This window comes from Oryx dammah, unplaced genomic scaffold, assembly GCF_014754425.2.
Source record: "Oryx dammah isolate SB20612 unplaced genomic scaffold, SCBI_Odam_1.1 HiC_scaffold_11050, whole genome shotgun sequence".
NCBI classification, from domain to species: Eukaryota; Metazoa; Chordata; class Mammalia; order Artiodactyla; family Bovidae; genus Oryx; species Oryx dammah.
In genome coordinates this window covers 3714835-3724184 of record NW_024080444.1, presented here as the reverse complement: position 1 = coordinate 3724184, position 9350 = coordinate 3714835, and the positions used below count along the sequence as shown (strand labels likewise).

Genomic DNA, 9350 nt, shown 5'->3' with positions numbered 1-9350 from the left:
ACAAACTCTTGTTAATGTTGATATTTTGACCTCTTCCTATAAATTATTAATATTTTTAATGGCATCTAGAATAGTGAATATTTTTCAGAAAATTTTCAGTTTACTTTGTCAAGATCCATCAGAACAATTATAGTTTATGGCAGCTATAGCCTTACAAAATGTATTTTTTAAATAATAAGACTTCAAAATTGAAATTATTCCTGAGTCCATGGGCTGAGAATGAGTGTTATGTTATTAGGCATAAAAATAATATTAATCTCCTAATATATCTTCATTAGAGCTCTTGGGTGACCAGGTATATTGTCAGTAACCAAGAATATTTTTAAAGGAATCTCTTCTTTCCCCTGAGCAGTAAATTTTAATAGTGGGCATAAAATATTCATTAAACCATATTGTCAACAGATGCACTGTCATTCAGGCTTTGTTGTTCCATTTATAGAGAACAGGCAGAGGAGATATAGGCAAATTCTTAAGAGCCCTAGGATTTTCAGAATGGTAAATAAACACTGGCTTCAACTTCAAGTCACCAATGATATTAGATCACAGCAAGAGAATCAGCCTGTCCTTGGAAGCTTTGAAGCCAGGAACAGACTTGTCCTCTCTAGCTATAAAAGTCCTAGATAGCATCTTCTTCTAATATATGGCTATTTCTTCAACATGGAAAATCTATTTTCTAAAGTATCCACCTTCTTTAATGATCTTAGCTACACTTTCTGGATAACCTGCTGCAGCTTTTATATCAGCATTTGCTGCTTTACTCACCTTGTACCTTTATGTTATGGAAGCTCTTTGACTTTTTCCTTTAAACCTCGTGAACCAACTGCTACTAGCTTTAAACAGTTCTTATATAGCTTCCTCACGTCTTCTGAAATTCGTAGAATTGAAGAGTTAGATCCTGACTCTGAATTAGGTTTTGGCTTAAGGGAACATTATGGCTGGTTTGATCTCCTATCCAGATCACTCAATCTTTCTCCATAAGAGCAACAAGGCTATTTCACTTTCTTATCATTTATGTATTCACTGAGAAGCACTTTTAATTTTCTTCAAGATGGTCCCTTTGCATTTCTCTAACTGGCACAAGAGATCTAGCTTTTAATCTGTCTCAAATTTCAACATGGCTTCCTCACTAAGCTTAGTCATTTCTAAGTTTTTTTTTAAACTGAGAGACTTGTAACTCTTCCTTTCACTTGAACACTTTGAGGTCATTACAGGATTATTAATTGGCCTAACTGGTTTGTCTCAAGGAATAGGGAGGCCCAAGGAGATGGAATGAGATTGAGGAGCAGCCGGTCTAGTGGAACAGAGCAGTCAGAACACAGACAACACATTTAGATTAAGTTTGCTGTCTTATATGAGCATGGTTCACGGTGCCCAAAACAACCTCAATAGTAACATCAAGGGCCACTGACCACAGATCATCATAACAAATATAACAATAATGAAAAAGTTTGAAATATTGTGAGTTACCAAAATGTGACACAGATATAGGTTGAGCAAATGGTGTTGGAAAAATGGCACCAAAAGACTTGTCTGATGCAGGGTTGCCACAAACCTTCAACTTGTAAAATAACGCATTATCTGCAAAGTGCAATAAAGCCAGGTGCAATAAAATGAGGTAAATCTGTATTCAGATGAAATCTTTATCTCTAAATTTTATATATTCAAAGTTCAGACTATGAGAGCAAGAGAAGACTGACTTCGTCGATGCCAAAGTTCTGTGTTGGGTGTTCTGTCTCATCGTCTTTATACTGGACACTTAAAAGAAAAGGAACTCTGAATAAAACACCCATGATATAAAGACAACTGCAACTTCACAGCTCGTAGCCATACATTCAGATTTTCCTCCCTTATTCTTCCACACATGTTATCAAGCTTAATTTAATATATGTAAGAAACTTGAAGAATGTGTTTTAAATTGTAGGTTATTTTCATGCAGCTATGAGGGTTCCCAGAAAATATTATAACTAGGAGTGAGTTACTTGTTTAACTTTTCTGTGTAACCAACATTTATTTCATTTGCTATCTACTTTTCCTGCCCCAACTCAAAGCAGCTGCAACATAGAAGAGATGTTGTATGGAATCCTAAAATGAATGAATTCCTACTTTCCTTCACAAAACTAAACATAGAAGTTGACATTAACCTCTGTTAAGATTCCTGAAGAAATTTTGCCATCACAGCTTGACATATCTAATAGCATTTTGAAAAAGTGATGGCTCTATCATGAAGTTTTCAGAATTTCTGTCACTATGTTGACAGGTGGTAAAACACATTTCTACTAGTAAAAGGATAAGAGTGAATTTATCAAAATCTTTTGTAAGCAAATAACATTTGTTAGTGCAATGCTAGGCCACATCTCATATATCACCTTTAGAGATCAATCATTTTCTTAACCTTCAACAATGATACAGGGCCTGTTCAGTAATCATGATCTATGGTGCAATTTTCTTATTTGTCTAAAAATGTGGTTTTCTAAAGTACTTTCTTCAATGATTAATGCAAGCAACTATGAAAAAAATCTTTTTCAAGTAAAGAATTTATAGAAAGTGGCAAGAGTTTTATTTAGTTGTTAATTGGTTTAATTTATTCAGCAAGCAATTTATTACAAGCCTACTGTGAGACACCCGGCGTCCGAGGTCAGGGGCAGCGGCCAAAAGGAGTTACCTCGCATCTGAAGTCAATGGCGGCCGGGAGGAGACACCGCGCAACCGAGGTCAGGGCGGCAGTTGAGAAGAGCTACCCCGTGTCCAAGGCCAGGGGAGGCGGCCAGAAGAGCTACCCCATGTCCGAGGTCAGTGGCAGCCAGGAGGAGACACCCCGCGACCCAGGTCAGGAGCGGCAGCCGAGAGGAGCTGCCCTCTGGCTGAGGCCAGGGGTGGCAGCCGGGAGGAGCAACCCGAGGAGCCATGGCTGCGAGGGCATAGGAGGTTCTGGAGGAGCTGTCCCACCTTGAAGGTCAGGAAGGATGGCAATAAGGAGATACCCCTCATCCAAGGTGAGGAGCAGCGGCTGTGCTTTGTTGGAGCAGCTGTGAAGAGATACCCCATGCCCAAGGTAAGAGAAACCCAAGTAAGATGGTAGGTGTTGCAAAAGGGCATCAGAGGGCAGACACACTGAAACCATACAGAAAACTAGTCAATCTAATCACACTAGGACCACAGCCTTGTCTAACTCCATGAAACCAAGCCATGCCCGTGGGGCAACCTAAGACGGGTGGGTCATGGTTGAGACATCTAACACAATGTGGTCCACTGGAGAAGGGAATGGCAAACCACTTCAGTATTCTTGCCTTGAGAACGTCATGAACAGTATGAATAGGCAAAATGATAGGATACTGAAAGAGGAACTCTCCAGGTCAGTAGGTGCCCAATATGCTACTGGAGATCAGTGGAGAAATAACTCGAGAAAGAATGAAGGAATGAAGCCAAAGCAAAAACAATGCCCAGCTATGGATGTGACTGGTGATAGAAGCAAGGTCTGATTCTGTAAAAAGCAATATTGCATAGGAACCTGGAATGTCAGGTCCATGAATCAAGGCAAATTGGAAGTGGTCAAACAAGAGATGGCAAGAGTGAACATCAATATTCTAAGAATCAGTGAACTAAAATGGACTGAAATGGGTGAATTTAACTCAGATGACCATTATATCTACTACTGAGGGCAGGAATCCCTCAGAAGAATTGGACTAGCCATCATGGTCAACAAAAGAGTCCAAAATGCAGTACTTGGATGCAATCTCAAAAATGACAGAATGATCTCTGTTCATCTCCAAGGCAAACCATTCAATATCACAGTTATCCAAGTCTATGCCCCAACCAGTAATGCTGAAGATGCTGAAGTTGAACGGTTTTATGAAGACCTACAAGACTGAACTGAACTGAACTGAACATGACCTTTTACCTCTAACACCCCAAAAAGATGTCCGTTTCATTATACGGGACTGGAATGCAAAAGTAGGAAGTCAAGAAACACCTGGAGTAACAGGCAAATTTGGCCTTGGAATGCAGAATGAAGCAGGGCAAAGGCTAATAGAGTTTTGCCAAGAACATGCACTGGTCATAGCAAACACCCTCTTACAACAACACAAGAGAAGACTCTACACATGGACATCACCAGATGGTCAACACCGAAATCAGATTGATGATATTCTTTGCAGCCAAAGATGGAGAAGATCTATACAGTCAACAAAAACAAGACCAGGAGCTGACTGTGGCTCAGATCATGAACTCCTTATTACCAAATTCAGACTTAAATTGAATAAAGTAGGGAAAAGCGCTAGACCATTCAGGTATGACCTAAATCAAATCCCTTATGATTATACAGTGGAAGTGAGAAATAGATTTAAGGGCCTCGACCTGATAGATAGAGTGTCTGATGAACTATGGAATGAGGTTTGTGACATTGTACAGGAGACAGGGATCAAGACCATCCCCATGGAAAAGAAATGCAAAAAACCAAAATGGCTTTCTGGGGAGGCTTTAAAAATAGCTGTGAAAAGAAGAGAAATGAAAAGCAAAGGAGAAAAGGAAAGATATAAGCATCTGAATGCAGAGTTCCAGAGAATAGCAAGAAGAGATAAGAAAGCCTCCTCAGTGATCAATGCAAAGAAATAGAGGAAAACAACAGAATGGGAGAGACTAGAGATCTCTTCAAGAAAATTAGAGATTCCAAGGGAATATTTCATGCAGAGATGGGCTCAATAAAGGACAGAAATGGTATGGACCTAACAGAAGCAGAAGATATTAAGAAGAGGTGGCAAGAATACACAGAAGAACTGTACAAAAAAGATCTTCATGACCCAGATAATCATGATGCTGTGATCACTAATCTAGAGCCAGACATCCTGGAATGTGAAGTCAAGTGGGCCTTGGAAAGCATCGCTACGAACAAAGCTAGTGGAGGTGATGAAATTCCAGTTGAGCTGTTTCAAATCCTGAAAGATGATGCTGTGAAAGTGTTGCATTCATTTGCCAGCAAATTTGGAAAACTCAGCAGTGGCCACAGGACTGGAAAAGGTCAGTTTTCATTCCAATTCCAAAGAAAGGCAATGCCAAAGAATGCTCAAACTACCGCACAGTTGCACTCATCTCACATGCTAGTAAAGTAATGCTCAAAATTCTCCAAGCCAGGCTTCAGCAACACGTGAACCATGAACTTACTGATGTTAAAGCTGGTTTTAGAAAAGGCAGAGGAACCAGAGATCAAATTGCCAACATCCGCTGGATCATGCAAAAAGCAAGAGAGTTCCAGAAAAACATCTATTTCTGCTTTATTGACTATGCCAAAGCCTTTGACTGTGTGGATCACAATAAACTGTGGAACATTCTGAAAGAGATGGGAATACCAGACCACCTGACCTGCCTCTTGAGAAATCTGTCTGCAGGTCAGGAAGCAGCAGTTAGAACTGGACATGGAACAACAGACTGGTTCCAGATAGGAAAAGGAGTACATCAAGGCTGTATATTGTCACCCTGCTTATTTAACTTATATGCAGAGTACATCATAAGAAACGCTGGACTGGAAGAAACACAAGCTGGATTCAAGATTGCCAGGAGAAATATCAATCACCTCAGATATGCAGATGACACCACCCTTATGGCAGAAAGTGAAGAGGAACTAAAAAGCCTCTTGATGAAAGTGAAAGAGGAGAGTGAAAAAGTTGGCCTAAAGCTCAACATTCAGAAAACGAAGATCATGGCATCCGATCCCATCACTTCATGGCAAATAGATGGAGAATGGTGGAAACAGTGTCAGACTTTATTTTGGGGGGCTCCAAAATCACTGCAGATGGTGACTGCAGCCATGAAATTAAAAGACGCTTACTCCTTGGAAAGAAAGTTATTACCAACCTAGATATCATATTGAAAAGCAGAAACATTACTTTGCCAACAAAGCTCCATCTAATCAAGGCTATGGTTTTTCCAGTGGTCATGTACGGATGTGAGAGTTGGACTGTGAAGAAAGATGAGTGCCGAAGAATTGATGCTTTTGAACTGTGGTGCTGAAGAAAACTCTTGAGAGTCCCTTGGACTGCAAGGAGATCCAACCAGTCCATTTTGAAGGCGATCAGCCCTGGGATTTCTTTGGAGGGAATGACACTGAAGCTGAAACTCCAGTACTTTGGCCACCTCATGTGAAGAGCTGACTCATTGGAAAAGACTCTGATGCTGGGAGGGATTGGGGGCAGGAGGAGAAGGGGACAACAGAGGATGAGATGGCTGGATGGCATCACTGACTCACTGGACTTAAGTCTGAGTGAACTCTGGGAGTTGGTGATGGACAGGGAGGCCTGGCGTGCTGCAATTCATGGGGTCGCAAAGAGTCGGACACAAATAAGCAACTGAACTGAAGTTTAAAAAATATTTTTTTAATAGTAAAAAAAAAAAAGATGGTAAAAACATAGTAAAAATTAATATTTAAACCATTTTGAAAGAACTGTTTTTTCTTATTGTTACAAAATGAAATGTACTTAATTTAAGAAAATACAGGTAGGCCAGGATAAGAAAATAACATGATCCTTTTCCCATAGCCTAAATATAGCAACTATTAACATTTTGTTAAATTATAATAGCCGATATTCTATCAGGTTGGCCAAATAGTTCATTCTGTTTTTCCCACTACATTAGCTATGCACATATAATATACTATAAGACTAAGCACTCTTCAAGTCCTCACCTCATTTTATGTAAATACAGATTTTAAACCAAAATTGGTCATATGTATATGGTTTTTAATTTATCTAGATACAAAAATATTATTAATACCATTCTATGAACCTAGTCACAGAAAAAATCATTTCTTCCACAGTGACATCTTCTAATTCTTCAACAGTGTTACCTTCTAATTCCTACTTACTATTCCATGTATTTGTGATTTTTTTAGTCAGTTCTCTATTGATAAATATTTAGAATGTCTGTAGATTTGCCTCCTATGAAGTATCAAATTTGATTAATTCAACCAAATGAAATGATCTGAGTCAAGCTGCTAAAACAACATTAAATAGCTTATTAAGGCTCACATAACTGGTTAAAATTCCAGATGTAGGGCACAGGTCAGCTGTGGTTCAGTCAGAGCTAAGAATTCTTGTCTCTGAGATCCTTTTGACTCTGCTTTTGTCAAAGGGTCTGCTTAGTCTTTGGCTGGTGAAGAAATGAGAGCAACAGTTCTGGGCTTCATATACAAACACAGCAATATCCAGAACAGAAATCACCTCTTCCAGGGCTCCCAACAGAAGGTCTCTTATGTCATATACCCACTTGTGAACCATTTCCTGAGATGGGCAGAAAGCCATCAATAGGTTGGCAAAGGCCAGTGTTTTTCCATAATCATTGGAAATAGAAAGTGGATTTACCATAAGACCTATGAGGCTCTGCAGGACTGGAATAGAAAAATGTCAGCCCTGAAACAATAGGGGTGAGATGGATAAATGAATGCAAGTTAAAAATACTTGGGAAGGGGAAAATAGACTAGGTAAGCAAACAGTGATGCAGCAAACACCCTTAGGAAAGGAAAGGTTGAGGTCCATGTGACTGTATTAGGTTAGTGCAAAAGTGAATGTGGCTTTGCATTGGTGAAATTTCCATTTGGTATTGGAATACATTATTAAACAAATGCAGCTATGTTATACATAATTTTAATGTGTATTTCTTGCTTTATGTTTTTTTGCTAATGACTTATTAATTACTTACTGTTTATATTTATTTTAGACCATGGAAATGATATTAGACAAAAAGCAAATTCGAGCAGTTTTCTTATTTGCATTCAAAATGTGTCTTAAAAGAACAGAGACAACTCGCATCATCAGCAATGTGTTTGGCCGAGGAACTGCTAACGAACTTACAGTGCAGTGGTGATTCAAAAAGTTTTGCAAAGGAGAAGAGTGCCTTAAAGATGAGGAGCACAGTGGCCACCCATCACAAACTGACAATAACCAACTGAGAGCTATCATCAAAGCTGATCCTCTTTCAACTACACGAGAAGTTGCCCAAGAACTCAACATCAGCTATCTTATGGTTGCTCAGCATTTGAGGTAAACTGGAAAGGTGAAGAAAGCTCGGTAATTGGGTGCCTCAAGAGCTGATGAAAATCAAAAAAAACTGTCATTCTGAAGTGTCATCTTCTCTTAACCTATGCAACAAGGAACTGTTTTTTAATTGGATCATGATGTGTGAAGAAAAGTCGATTGTATATGACAACTGGTAATGACCAGCTCAGTGGCTGGACAGAAAAGAAGCGCCAAAGCACTTCAATGTCAAAGTCAAAGTCAAACCTGCACCAGGAAAAGGTCATGGCCACTGTTTGGTGGTCTGCTGCCCATCTGATCCACTACAGCTTTCTTAATCCTGCAGAAACCATTACATATGTGAAGAATGCTCAGCAAATCGATGAGATGCACCAAAAACTGCAATGTCTACAGCTGGCTCTGGTCAACAGAAAGGGCCCAATTCTTCCCACAACACCACCCCACCACACATTGTACAATCAGCACTTCAAAAGTTGAATGAATTGAGCTACGAAGCTTTGCCTCATCTGCCATATTCACCTGACCTCTCACCAACCAACTACCATTTCATCAAGCATCTCGACAACTTTTTCCAGGGAAAATCCTTCCACAATCAGCAGGAGGCAGAAAATGCTTTCTAAGAGTTCATCAAATCCCAAAGCATGGATTTTTACACCACAGGAATAAACAAACTTATTTCTCATTGACAAAAATGTGTTGATTGTAACAGTTCCTATTTTGATTAATAAAGATGTGTTTGAGCCTAGTTATAAGGATTTAAAATTCACCATCTGAAACTGCAATTATGTTTGCACCAACCTAATACACAATTATTTACTTAGGAGTTATTCCAAGAAGAGGAATTTCTGGAGCAAAGGAGATTATTTTTAATGTTCATTTTAGGTTTGTTTTTATGTAATGCTGAATTTCCAACCAGAATTGCTAAATCAATTCATACTTCTTCCAGCAGTGTCTGAGTTTCAGGAAGTGTTTATTAGGGTGGCATAAAAGTATATGTGACTGACGACTGATAAGACTAGAAACATAGGTTGGACTGAACTACGGATATCTTAAATGCCAAAATGAGGAATCTGAACTTTACTAAGCAAATATTTTTAACTCTTTAAAAAAAATTGACATGCTATTTTTTTCTAAAAAGGGTTTTGAAAGGTTTAAATATATAACAATATTAATTAAATATAGATGTGGGAACACGAGAAGACAAGCCATACTGGAAGAAAATATTTGCAAAAGATATATCAATAAATGACCACTATCTAATATGGGGCTTCCCTGGGGGCTCAGATGATAAAGAATCTGCCTGCAATGCAGGAGACCCAGGTTCAATCC

The 9350-nt window shown here is 39.0% G+C and overlaps 1 pseudogene; it reads left to right on the top strand.

The window, feature by feature from the left end:
• The first annotated feature begins 7707 nt into the window (after positions 1 to 7707).
• LOC120860253 lies at positions 7708 to 8746 on the top strand (annotated as a pseudogene).
• The last annotated feature ends 604 nt before the right edge of the window (positions 8747 to 9350 follow it).